Source organism: Synchiropus splendidus, chromosome 19 (genome assembly GCF_027744825.2).
Source record: "Synchiropus splendidus isolate RoL2022-P1 chromosome 19, RoL_Sspl_1.0, whole genome shotgun sequence".
Classification (NCBI taxonomy): Eukaryota; Metazoa; Chordata; class Actinopteri; order Syngnathiformes; family Callionymidae; genus Synchiropus; species Synchiropus splendidus.
Genome location: NC_071352.1, coordinates 14,186,589 through 14,199,242, shown reverse-complemented (window position 1 = coordinate 14,199,242; position 12,654 = coordinate 14,186,589). Strand labels below are relative to the sequence as shown.

The 12,654-nt window shown below is 47.6% G+C and overlaps 1 long non-coding RNA gene across 1 annotated transcript; it reads left to right on the top strand.

Annotated features, from left to right (window-relative positions):
- Positions 1–4,987: 4,987 nt before the first annotated feature.
- LOC128751305 (uncharacterized) lies at positions 4,988–12,654 on the top strand. Its single transcript, XR_008413242.1, has 4 exons — positions 4,988–5,090; positions 6,943–7,147; positions 8,131–11,736; positions 11,815–12,654. It is a non-coding gene; the product is annotated as an uncharacterized LOC128751305 (long non-coding RNA).

Sequence of the window (12,654 nt, the reverse complement as noted above, 5' to 3'; positions counted from 1 at the left end):
AGCTTTCTGGTGATGAATGCTGACGCTCTTCTGCTTGTTGCTGTAGGACCTTGTTTATGGCGATGACTGAAATACTCCCGTTCTGTCCATGAAAACGCCAGAAATAAACTAGATGTGAAACCCTGATAAGCATTTCCTCCTGACTGTGATATTGGCTTGCTTTTGTGACGTGAGCAACTTCTCTGTGGCATCAATAATGCAATATTATATTAAGGCCTGACCCGCTGGCACGCGGCGAGTGTGGACCCGAAACATAAACCACGTCTACAGATGACGGGAACGTCGTTAGCGTATTCGGTCATTCATCAAAGGAAAAGTCTTGTGGGAGGAAGTTATTAGGATTTGTCCTGAGGGCGCCGCGGGAATCGGGAACGCCGCGCTCCCGGTGCGTTGGATCGGAGCGTTTCCTTGTGGTGGCGCAGGTGCGGGACGGCGGTGTCGAACCGTGGGTCGGGCTCCGGTGACGGAGGACTGGGAGGGGGCCCCAGGGCAGACCCGGACAAGCCTTGTTCGGGAGGGGAAGCCTGCGCCCGCCGTGTTTCCGTATTTCAGACCAACTACTGTAAAACCTACCACTGAATATTTGAACGGATGCTAAAGCAACATGCTAAAAAGTTTTTCTTACACATTTTGTTTCTTTAGTAGAACACTAGTAAACATATCCCAGATTCTTTCCTGTTTATGATGATGAAGATGTCATGTGACCTGCCTACACGTCGCCCACTGCGGGCTTTACTCATCTATACGACTCCATCTCCCTGCAGCTGACACGAATAGGCTTTTGTGTTTGTTCTCCCCTCGAATGAAACATGGCTGACAAAGAGTCGGCCGCACTACAGCCGTAAGAGAGGGCTCGGGGTGGGCAGCGCCGCCGTCCTCCTCCCACTGACCCCCGTCTGCTTTTAAGGGCTGCTAACACGAGCGCGCGCAGTGGACACACAATAATATATTTGGATCTGAGCTGTGTCACGGTAGCGTCGGCCATGTTTGTCTGTGAATGATGCTAACAAGCAGCAAAACAGTGAGTTCCTGCTAATGCTACGACGACGGCCATCACAGCTAATGCCGCCGCGACTCATTTAGCTTTGTTTTGTTGCCTTAGCGCTAAAGTTGCTCCAGCTTACCTTTGGAGATAACTAGCTTCTTTGCGTGGCTATTTTTTGTTTTGAGCCATTGACAAAAAGCTACAACCAAGGCGAGCGCAAGCAGAACCTGTCGGGCATTACCGCTGGAAGTGAGCGCACGTCAAGCCTCCCTCCTCATCCTCGTCAGAGCCTTCCTCAGTAATGACCACGGACGCAGACAAAAGAGCGAATCTTGGATCTGGTGACAGCAGTAATTTCCCGCCTTGATGGGTCACTCCATTAGCATTAGCCGGGCCGTGTTTATCTGGAGCAACAAAAGGAGCAGGACGGATCTGACGGACAGATAGACGAAAGATAGCGCAGGTATCGGAGATGAGGCGGGGAGGGGGAATGGGGGAGGGGGGGAGGAAATCACAGAGCAATAAGTGCCCTCTCATTAGGGCCCGTCTTTATCGCGGCGGAGCCGAGCGGCGGGAACAGGAGGCCGGGAGGAGAGTGGGCTCACGGTCCTGGTGCCGCAATAATCCCTGTTTGTCATCCTCAACTCAGGCTTCACACCTGTGGTACATGCAGACGCGTGTTCCAAGGGTGTGTGTGTGTGTGTGCGTGTGTGCGCACGTGTGGCTCGGAGGGTGTGCGAGCGCAGACGCATTTAGAATGAACAAATAGATAAAGATAGAATTAAATAAATAAGTAACAATCGCATGCATTGCTCTCGGTGCCTGGCAACCGGATCTCTCCGTTGCCGTGGAAACAGTTGCTACAGAATGTGAGGTGATTGGCAACCGTGACAACGAGGAGGGAATAACATTTGACCCCGCTTGCTGACGATGGGGAGGCGAGTCGGAGGGGGGTGGAGGGGGGTTGGTGGAGGGTAGGGGGCTGGTGAGGTGAGGTGAGGTGGGGGAGGGAGGGGAGGAAGGTAGACCGGAGATGGTATCTGAGGCAGCGTGTTCAGAAATTCATCCTGCTTCACTCTCACTTCCTCAGTACACAGCACCTCTCTGGCCCGGCTCACACACACACACAGCAGCACGACAGGCTGGAATATGTGCCACTAGAAAGATCCAGACTGATCGTGACCGGCAGGAAAGTTAGCAAAGCTCACACGTAGAGCTGCGAACACTGATGGGGAGCAACAGCTGTGTGTTAGCATCAGCTCGCCGGCGCCCCCAGGGGACTGCATCAGGGGGTGTCCACCCTAAATTTGAGTCAGTGTGATGGTTCACAAGACAATGTTGTGAATCATCAGTTAACAGCCAGGACATTCACTGTATGATGTCGGTCATAAGGGAAAAGTGAGCGGCTTTGTTTCATGTGATAAAGTTTCTGAGTGTCTTTATTTAGAAAAATGCATCAATGTGTTGATCATAATAATAATCTAATAAGCTAATAATTTTGATGGTGATTAAAGTTTAACAAAATCTACTGTTTTAAACTGCCATTATTTTGATTATTTGTTAAATTTGTATTCATCTGTTTTTGGCTGTAACAACCAACAGTGGTTCAGTATTTTTCAAGTATTTTTAAGTTTAAATATATCATAAATCATATTAAATTCATATGTACATAAATTCCAAACAATACAATATTTTGTCTGACTATTTTTAATAAAGGAACCTTAAAAGTCTTTTGGAAATGTCATTAACAGGTGCTTTATGTGTCAATATATGTATTTTCTGTCATGAAAACGATAGAATTGCTCCAAATTCATTATAATTTTCTGTTGTGTAACTGTATTTTTTTCATCTTGAAACTATATCATTGATTAAAAAATAATGTCATTCTGTTTTCATTTTCAGTGTTGTTCTTGCTTTTCTCATTTATTGATTCAACAAAGCAAATCTCGGTCTGTTTCCGTGTGTGAATATTCCAAACGGTTCCTTTGAACACAATGATTCTGCACTGTAGCCTCCAGCAGCCAGTCGAACTCCGCCGCCTCCCTCCAACACACACACACACACACACACACACACACACAGCCTGAGGACTTGACATGTTGGAATCTACACGTCATATATCACTTGTAGAATCTTTATGCGTCTGGAAAAAAGTGAGTATTTGCCTCATGGTTATTCAACACCTGCGCTGATGTATGCACACACACACACACGCGCACACACACACGCTCACACACACGCACACACACACGCGCACACACACACGCACACACATGCACACACAGAGCAGTGTAACACTGTTGTTCTGCTCCTGGAGCTACAGTAAGTGAGGGAGGCGTGTGAGCCCCGACTCTCCTGCCCTGCCTCTCTCTCTCTCTCTCTCTCCCTCTGTCTCTCTCTCTAAACTAATAAGGCTGTGATTAATGGTCTGCTAATTGCTGTAATCTCAGTTCATTAGACTGAAGATTCTTCAGCGCTGGAGTGTTGTGGAGAGACGCGCCTTGATCTGGAGCCACAGTGGCCCCGGCCACCTGGAGAGGGAGGTGTGGTGATGCCTGTGGTCAGGAGTCTTCGCCACACAAAGGTCATGAAGTCAAAGCACTTCCTACCGTCCAGGATGAAGCTCACTTCCTCAGAACACTGCCATCTATTGGCGGGAGGCCGTCACTTCCCCGAGTTACTGCTGATACTTGCTCCGATTCCATCAATAAAGTTGAGCGCAAGAAAACCCTCACTGTCAGGTGAAATCACCGAGTGGCTGACTTTCCTTTGAGTCGACCGTTTGACCCGAGCAGCTCGCCGCGTCTGGTGTGTCTTTCTGGGTCTGTTCTAAAGCGAGAGGTGTGAAGACGGAGGCCTGAGCCCCGGGGGCCTGGTCGTACCCGAGGTGACACACACGGTTCTCACTTGCATCCGACGCTCATACCAGCACGCTCTGGTGAGCAGGACTCCTCTCCTGCCGACACACACACACACACACGTCCGTCGGTGGGCTGCAGGTAACCGGGAGTGACAGCGAGGTGTCTGCAGGATGGTGTCCAGACGCGCCAGGAGCCGAGCAGATGTGGCAGCGGGAGTCGTCGCGCAGAAGGCCGCAGCTGTTGAGGGGGGTGTGGGGTGGCGCGCCTGACTGCTAGTCAAACATCTCGAGGACGGCAGCACAAGCGGGGTTAAATCCTCCTGACAAGAGCGGGCGGCGCGCACCAGCGTGGAGCCGCACATGATCTGTTTATTTATGAGTTTCTCTCGCTGGAAGTTTGGCCGTGTGGGCGTGAAATGGAATAGATAGCACATGGCAACACGCAAACTTATGGCACCCCCCAGCTCCCCCTCCCGTCCCTGACGCCTCCACACACACGCCCACGCACGGACCGGACCTGGCACCAACTGCTCTTCCACCCCGGCTGCTTTACATTCGCCAACATTGCATAATGTTCAATGGAGCGGGATGGCAGCGTTGAGCCGGCGAAGACTCCGCTTCTGAGACGGCTGTGGAAGGAGAAGCGCTCCGGATCTGCCTGCCATCTTGTGCACTTGATGGGAGGTGATCCAGGGATGTCGGGCCGCAGAGCCGCCCCGGAACCGCTCAGTCACACCTGCAGACCCAGTGTCAGCTGTGATGAGGCCTTTGAGTTGCTGCTCCCTCTGAGGAGCTCGCTGCTGTTTAAGTAGTTCGCCTGAACTTCACACTGTCAGTTGTTGCTGTGAAGCCAATAGTCAAAAAACCCCAATAAGGAGCTAAAGCAAGGCACATGCTTACTGCACCACAAGCTATCTAAGTCTGGAAATGTTACCTGAATGTAACCTCAGTTCTATGAGTATGTGCGAGGCCCTCTAACGGGCTTTGCTATTGGTCGTATGACTTGGAATGATCATGTGTTCTCTACAGAGGTGGTGAATAACTGTAACTCTAGTTCTGAGTGGATCAAAGCGAGATCTGGAGAGAAGCGTTTGTGAGGTCACTGGAGGTGGAGCCTGTCTGTGCCGCATTAGAATGCAGGTGAAAAAGCTCTTGAGCTTCAGGGTCAGAGAAGAATGGTGACAGCTGGTGACAGATGGAAGCCCGTTCTTCTCACCTGAAGATGAAGAGCCTCATCAGAACCAGGTGAAGCCAGTTGAAAGAACGAGGGGCGAGTGGCAACCATCTGCCTTTGGCTGAAGCTTTGCCTCAAACAGGTTTGGAAAGTGACTGCAAATGTGTAAACAAGCCACGACAGCAAGGTATCAAAACAGCAGAGAAGCTCTCAGAAACATGGGTGAGGAGGTGTCAACACCCAGTCAGTCCCTCTGGTGACATGGTTTGACCCTTCTGAAGAGTTTGACCTCCCATTGACATGAGCCTTCAGTGTTGCCGTCCGTCTCTGAGCCGTTCAGACACTTCATCCTCTCACAATAGTCAGAGTTGTCGCTGTGGTTGGAATCAAAACAAGCCCTTGGTTCACATGAGGCTGGTCGTCTTCTTGAAAAACCACTGACAAACCCTTCAATACTGGCTGACATTGCTGCTGTTTGGCGCCTCCAGTGACGCCACCAGATGGCGCCGGCGTTTGAGAACCTTGGAAACATCTATTGTAGCATACACAGAATGAAAACCTACTTTTTTCTAATGAAGTATGACTTGATATTGGCATCTTTAACTGTATTTATTGAGCTGAAAACACAGTGTGCTCCCCCCCCCCCTCCCCCGCCCCCCGCGCTGCCTGAACTCCACAGTTTAACTAAAGAGGAATTTAAACAGCGTGTTTATTCGTTTGTTTGAACAATGGCTGTTTTTGATTCACGACCCGCAGTCGCATGCTAATTAGTCTCCTCCTGAGATAATGAAATATTTTGAGCCTTGGTGAGTTCAAACGCTGCTCAGTGGGCCCCAGGGGAGGCTCATAATTACTGTAATTGACTAAAGACGGAAGCGTAATGATTTATTTTGTGTTTTCGTGGGATTACGCTAACGTTATTGTGTTCCACGCGCAACAGTCTCTTGCAGTGGAGGGCAGCATTAATATATGAATACCACACCTAAATGTGATTTATATTCATCGTCGGAGGGACGTGTTTCCGCGCTGAATACCCAACATCTGCCCGCAAACTCTCCGAGGAGCAACGGATGACATATATTTCATCCCTACATTTCACACTGAAATCTGAAAATATTATTATTGTATGCTCCTGCAGCCACTTCATTAAAATATTAAGGCTTCTGCCAGGGGCGTTTTACATTTCTCCTCTCCGCGAACATTCAAATTGTGTTTTCCTGCCGAGCAGATGGCTGAGTATTTTCTCATTATTCACTACATTCGGCCTTGTGAAATGTAATTCTCAGTAAACCTTCATCTCTTCTCCTTTGTGTAATGCTGTTGTACGTGCGCTCGGCCGATAATTTCATTATGCCATGTGGCCTTCTCGCAGGGCCTGATTGTGTTTTATAGGTTCTCGGAGAAAAGATCCAATCAAGGCACCAAATGGCCCTGACCTGAGGGCAGCGCTGTTGACATTTCCTCCGCGTCTGGAGCTCTGTCTCATGACTTTGTCTCTTCTAGTAAAAAATAAAGCCTTAAACATAAAACACAGATGCAGGCGGCCGCGGTGCACTCGCCCCGACGTTCACCCCCAACTAGAGCCGATGTTTATCGGCAGGCGTCTGACGTGATGGTCGCGGCGCCACCTGAGTCAGTTTTGACATTTGGAACCGTGGTGTGGTCCTCGCTTTGTTTTACGGCAAGATAAACACGGAATAAACGGTGTCACCTGGACGTCCGAGCCTGGTTCAGTGCGTCCCACTTGTCGTAACAGTAGATGGCGACGTCCACGAAAGCTACTCTCATTTGCGTGCGAGTATAAGCAACCTCTTGATAAATATTTTGTTCACATCAGAAAACCCGCAGGAGGAAGGGAAAATACGAATTTGCGGAATGTGTTTGGTGTATTTCATGTATTCTAAGCGTTCTGTTTACATTCAGGGACGCCATCTTGGATTTTGAACTCTGGGTGGCGAGAATTCTCCCACCATTCGACTGGGAAATGTCGGATAGGTCATCGCAGGGCCAGAGCTGGGAATTTCCCAGTTCCGAGAACGTGTGGAATGCAACATGTGACACACGGATTCACCATCCTTGCTTCCACTGCGACTTTCTCCAGTGTAGGAGACTACTTTCACCATGGCAGGTACTGACCCCACATGTGTACTCCTACTGTGACAACTATAGCCATCACAATTCTTCCACTACCTTTCCCTCAAATACTTACCGTCACCTTCTTCGTTTCTACTGTTGACACCTACCACGACAACTTTTGCTACAACTACTGCAGTACTACTTTGCTACTGTCAATACTGCTACTGACAGTTCCGCTTCTAGCATCGTACTTCAACGAGAAATGCTAACACCTTGGCTACGACTAATACTACATGGAGTATGTCTACTACATATGCAAATGCTATTGCTGCTTTTACAATTACTTCCACTACTTTTTCATCTACTTCCCTTTTGTTAGCTAAAACCACCTTTGCAACTGAGACTACTATTGATCCATTCCTTCTTTGACTAAAACTATCAAACCTTCAATACTGCTGTCATGTCTACTTCCAATATAGACACCTGACTACTAGTGCTCCTCTAGCTTCTACTGTAAACTGTTACGCCTCGCTTTACCACCTTCACTGCAGCTTTATTGGATCCTACTTCTACTACAGTACAGATACTACTATTCTCAATACTACTATAAACACAACTACTGTCTTTATAATGACTAGAAATACTATTAAAAAATATTGGTTAACTTATGGTACTTGCATCACTAATATGATTACTACACCTATTAACACTGTCGCCTACTTTGTTGTAATACTCACTAACACTCACTTTTGTTTTTGCTGTGTTCCGAACACTTCTCTTAATAGTAATGTTAGTCTAGCTATCACTATAAGTCTCAGTACTGATGCCTTAAATATTATATATATATATATGTCAAATTAAACTAGCTGTATATTATTTTTATTATTGTTAGTATTTTTTATTGAGCTTTTTAGTTTTCATCTAAGATTTTGTAGCATTTTTGAATATTTGTATTACCTGCTCTACGAGTAGCAGTACTAATATTAATAGCAATACTAACAATAATGAGGCGCTCTTCCATGTGGGTGATGCCAGACTGCTGCAGGAGATGGAGAGCAAACCTGCTAATGAGGAGCGCAGAGGCGGAGGTCTGCTGGATGCTGGGGGCCACAGAAGGATTTGTATGTGAGGAGGAGGATTTTGTAAGAGACGCGGGAGTTGACGGCGAGCCAGCGGAGACGGATGAAGGTGGGGGTGATGGGCTGCCAGGGTTGGGCGCGGGTGAGAGGCCTGGCAGCTGAGCTCGGCACACACTGGAGCCTTTCCAGGGCTTTTCTCCGCACCCCAGACACCGGCGAGCGCTGTAATGAAGACGGAGGCCACGGGGGCGGGGGCTTATGTCGGAGGCTCCGAGTGGCGGCTGGATTCTGGAGGTGTTTTACAGCTGGTTATAAGCGGATTTGCTGATTGATTAGATAAGTCCAAAATGACAGCCGCTGGGATTCAAGAGCGAGTGGCTAATTCACTCGCTTCAGCAGAAAACAAAAGCATATTTGTTGATTGGTCGCAGAGCTAAACGCACACACACGCCAAAGCGCTGATGTGGACCAGGCTGGAGTTAAGAATGAGTCATGGTCCTCGGGAACGCAACATAAAAATGCAAGGTCAGACTGTTTCTCATTCCGCCATGAAGCTGTTCGGCAGCTAAGCCCACAGACTTGGAGCAACAAGAGTCAAGATTTAGACTTAATCTGGCCGGGTCAGAATGTTTCATCCAAATGAGCTTTGTTCTGCTGCTCCTGCGGGTGCTGGGTGGTCAGAGGAGTTTAGCTCCCGGACTGGCTTTGTGAAGTGGAGACGATCAAGTCGGGTAAAAGTTCACCATCGACGACCAGTCTCTGTCAGCAGCCTCCAGTCCGCTCTGACGCGCCGTCAGGGTCACACTTCCTGGTGGCCCACCAGAGTCCGTCCTCGGCTCCCGGGGTTCTGTTTGTCAACTCTTTCATTGATTGTAGTGGCCAAAATGCGGTGAAACTTGTCATAATATAAAGTTCTGGAGCAACATGACGGGAAATAAGGACCTTTGAAAATGAGTTTATATATAGCTGATGTTCCGTAAGTCGTTTCCGGGCTGTTTTGTTCCAGAGCTCCTCACAAGGGCGGAGCCTGACGGAGGTTTGGATGGGGGCGGAGTCTGAGAGGTAAAGGTGTGTGTGAGCGGCTCATTCAAACAGCAGCTGCTGACGTGGTCCACAGGGTCGGGATTTAGAGGGTGAGAAAAATCACGGAGAGAGATGGATCTGGAGGTCGGCCATGTTTGTTTACGGCCACCTGAACTAGTCAGTTCCACTGTTTACATCTGTCTATTCTACATTTCCATCATGGGAATTTGGACGGATTCAGGATTCTTCACATCCACGTCGTGACCCTTGGCGGCAAGATTTGAGGGCAAACGTGAGCATTCGTCACATGACTTCATCTCAAAAAGGAGGGAGGGAATATGATGCTGCACATGTTACGTACATGTTACCTAAAGTGGCTCCGTTTCAGGATGACGGACACATTAAAACCCTTGAAATTACCCCTGTATGTGCACATCAACCCTCAAAAGATCATGAAGACGCAGCAGTCAGGCGCCGCTGCGCTCTCTTTCCTGCTGCTGCTGCATTCCAGGCCGGTCCCCCGCTGACCGCCACTCTATATTCGGAGGTGTTGTCACGTTGTTTGGGATCAACTGTGACAATCCAAATGACCTCATGAAACAGCGTCCATCGATAAACTGGCAGACGTGTCCGGTTGTTGATCAGTAACACTGGTGATTCATTTCAATTCGGAGTTGAAGAATCCATCCACGCGCCCATGCAGCGCTCGGAGTGGTTCCATTTGAACAAGACATCGCTCTTTTGGGCTGGTGTGGACAGCAGGCGCTGAGTAATGACTTCCCTTTTAATGAGAGTAAGAGTTCAGAACAGCATCAACGGATGAAGTATGAAAAGCTGCTCACCTAATTGGAAACACGTTTGTGCGAATAAATCGACCATTTCATGAATTTTATCAGGATATAGAAATGAACCACTAATTCTTTGGTTAAAATTCCAAATGCTGGCTAGCGTCAGCTAGCAATAAGTGCTAGTGGCGGGTTTCCTCTTTCTGTACTAGCTAGCAATGCTAGCGATTACAAAGCAGGTTTCCCCTAAAATACATATTTGGATATTTGATATAAAATTTTGAATTTTGAACCGCTACCGTGTTCTGCCCGGGGCTAGCAATGCTAACAAGTACAAAGATTCTGAAAAATATGTAGACAATGAAATGTTTAAAACAAAACAGGGGACTCGTAAAATAACATTAACTAAAAAGACCTTAACTTTAACTGAAAAACTGTGTTAGATGTAATATTCTCATATTGACTTGTTGCTATAGCTTTCTGGTGTGGCTAGCAATGCTAATGATTACAACGCAGGTTTCCTCTTTGAATTAAAGTGTGAAATGAATCCTCAAATTTCATGCTTAGATTGCTGTAGCGTTCTCCTGTAGCTAGCATGTTAACAAAACAAAGTGGATATTGTATATTGTTTGGAGGCATTTGCCTCATAGATACTTGACAGCCTTAGCATGTCTGTGTGCGTGAAGCTAATTTGAAGTTTAGCGATAACATCTCTTGTTTTCAACGTATCAAGATGTGTGCATACATGCGTCTAAAGGGCGCCGCAAACATAACGCTAATCGGGCTGTTTTTGTCCAGATTTTGTAATCGCCCATTTATCGTACCGCTTCAACGATTATCGTAGAAGAAAATCTGGGGTGAGCTACGAGGGAATTCATCCTGATAATCCGCTCCGAAAACTGTCAAGGTCGACAGTCATGAATGTAAAATGTTTCATATTTGTGACTGACAATCTTCACGTGTGTGGTGAGAGCTGATCGTTCCCGACTTTAACTGTAATGTGGAACGGAACGGAACCAGTCAAGAAGCGACAGAAAAATACAAAGAAGCAAAGGAGGGTGTTTTGACGTGTATTGAACTGACCCTAGTTTTTAATCATTTGAAGTAAATCTCTTCACTCTGCAGCCGCTAGTTATGATGTTTCCTTCAGGACTATTGGGTTAAAAATCATCCGTTGCACTTCCATGTCGTACAGGCAGGATGTTGAAAAACACCCCCCACGCCTTCTCATTTTTAATGCAAATATCTTGAGGCTATTTCGATACAAATAGGTGCAATAAGTAGCCATCTGGGTCCTGACTGAAGAAGCCTGAAACAACCAGAGTTTATCGTTGGCTGCCACCCGAGGTCATTCAGAGCCAGTTGACGAAGTTTGTTGTTGAAAATAAAATCGTGGAACTGTTTCAGGCTTGTTCACTGACGCTGCTCTGCTAACATCAGCCCCTTACGCCAGGTTTTTATTCCGCTATTCGCTGAGAAGCAGCTCCAAGCTTTGAGGACTTCACTTCGTAGTTCCGCCCCTCGAAACTCAGAAGCGCGTCGGAGGGAAATCTCTGGCATGTGACCGGACTGAGATTCCTGCTGTGGCATTATGTGGTGACGCACTGGAAAACTGCGCTGGTTTGATTCTGTTTTCATAAATATTTCAAACCTGATAGTTGCTGTACTTGAGATGCAAGGTCAAGTCTTCAATCTTTCATCTCGCCTTCTCCTCCATGCTTGAGTGCATTTGCAACAAGTCCTTTCAATGCAAGGTCAGTCTCTCTTTGGAAAAGATAAAAACAAGATGTCGGAGATAAACTATTCAGAGTTGTGGTCTTTTCTTTTGACAGCATGTTCCCAGAGCCCTGAACATCCCGTGGGTACAAACTCCTTCACCTTATTGCTGTCGCCAGCATCTAACAACTGCACTGCTACACAACTCTGCCCTCACCTGCCACACCACACGCTACCTTCGGATCCCTGACTCCTCCTCCTCTGAAGCCCTCACAACCTGGTCGAACCTTTGACCATCATTGCGCTCCTTGGCCCGCCCCTTCCTCCCCTCCTCTGCCCTCCATCACTGTCCTCAGCCCACACTTCCTCTCACTGCCCTAAACAGCAAGTCTTTCCTTCCCATCCCCAAACAGCCTTTCCGTACCAGTGTGAGGTGAGAGGTGAGGACACACCCTGGACAGGTGGTTGGTCCATCAAGTCAGACACACCTGTGGAGTCACGCAGCCCAGCTTGTTCCCGGCGCTCCGGCGTTACACATATAGCCAGCAGTTTAGGGGGGCACTTTGTCACCGCCTCACAGTAAGTCATCGTGACCTCGGCTATTTTCAGTCGTAAAAATTCCAACTCTCTGGAACGCATCACCGTCAGCTCACCCGAGAGAGAAAGTAACGCAGCCAAGGCAAACCGGAGCTAAAAGAAAAAGCATATTCCTTGATTTTTTTTTTTTAGTTTCAACAGCTCACGTAAGTCGTGTGAGTACAGACCTGGGCAAAGAGCGGCCCTGTGCTCATATACAACCTGATGCCTGTATTTTGGTGGCCAGTTTGACATCAGACTAAAACTATAACTGATAAGTCCTAAAGTTTCTGCCTTTTTTTGTTTTTTCTCTTATAGTCCCCACCACCACTTCAGCAGTAAATATAGCATGTTCTTGTGTTAAGACTAAAATGTTCTTC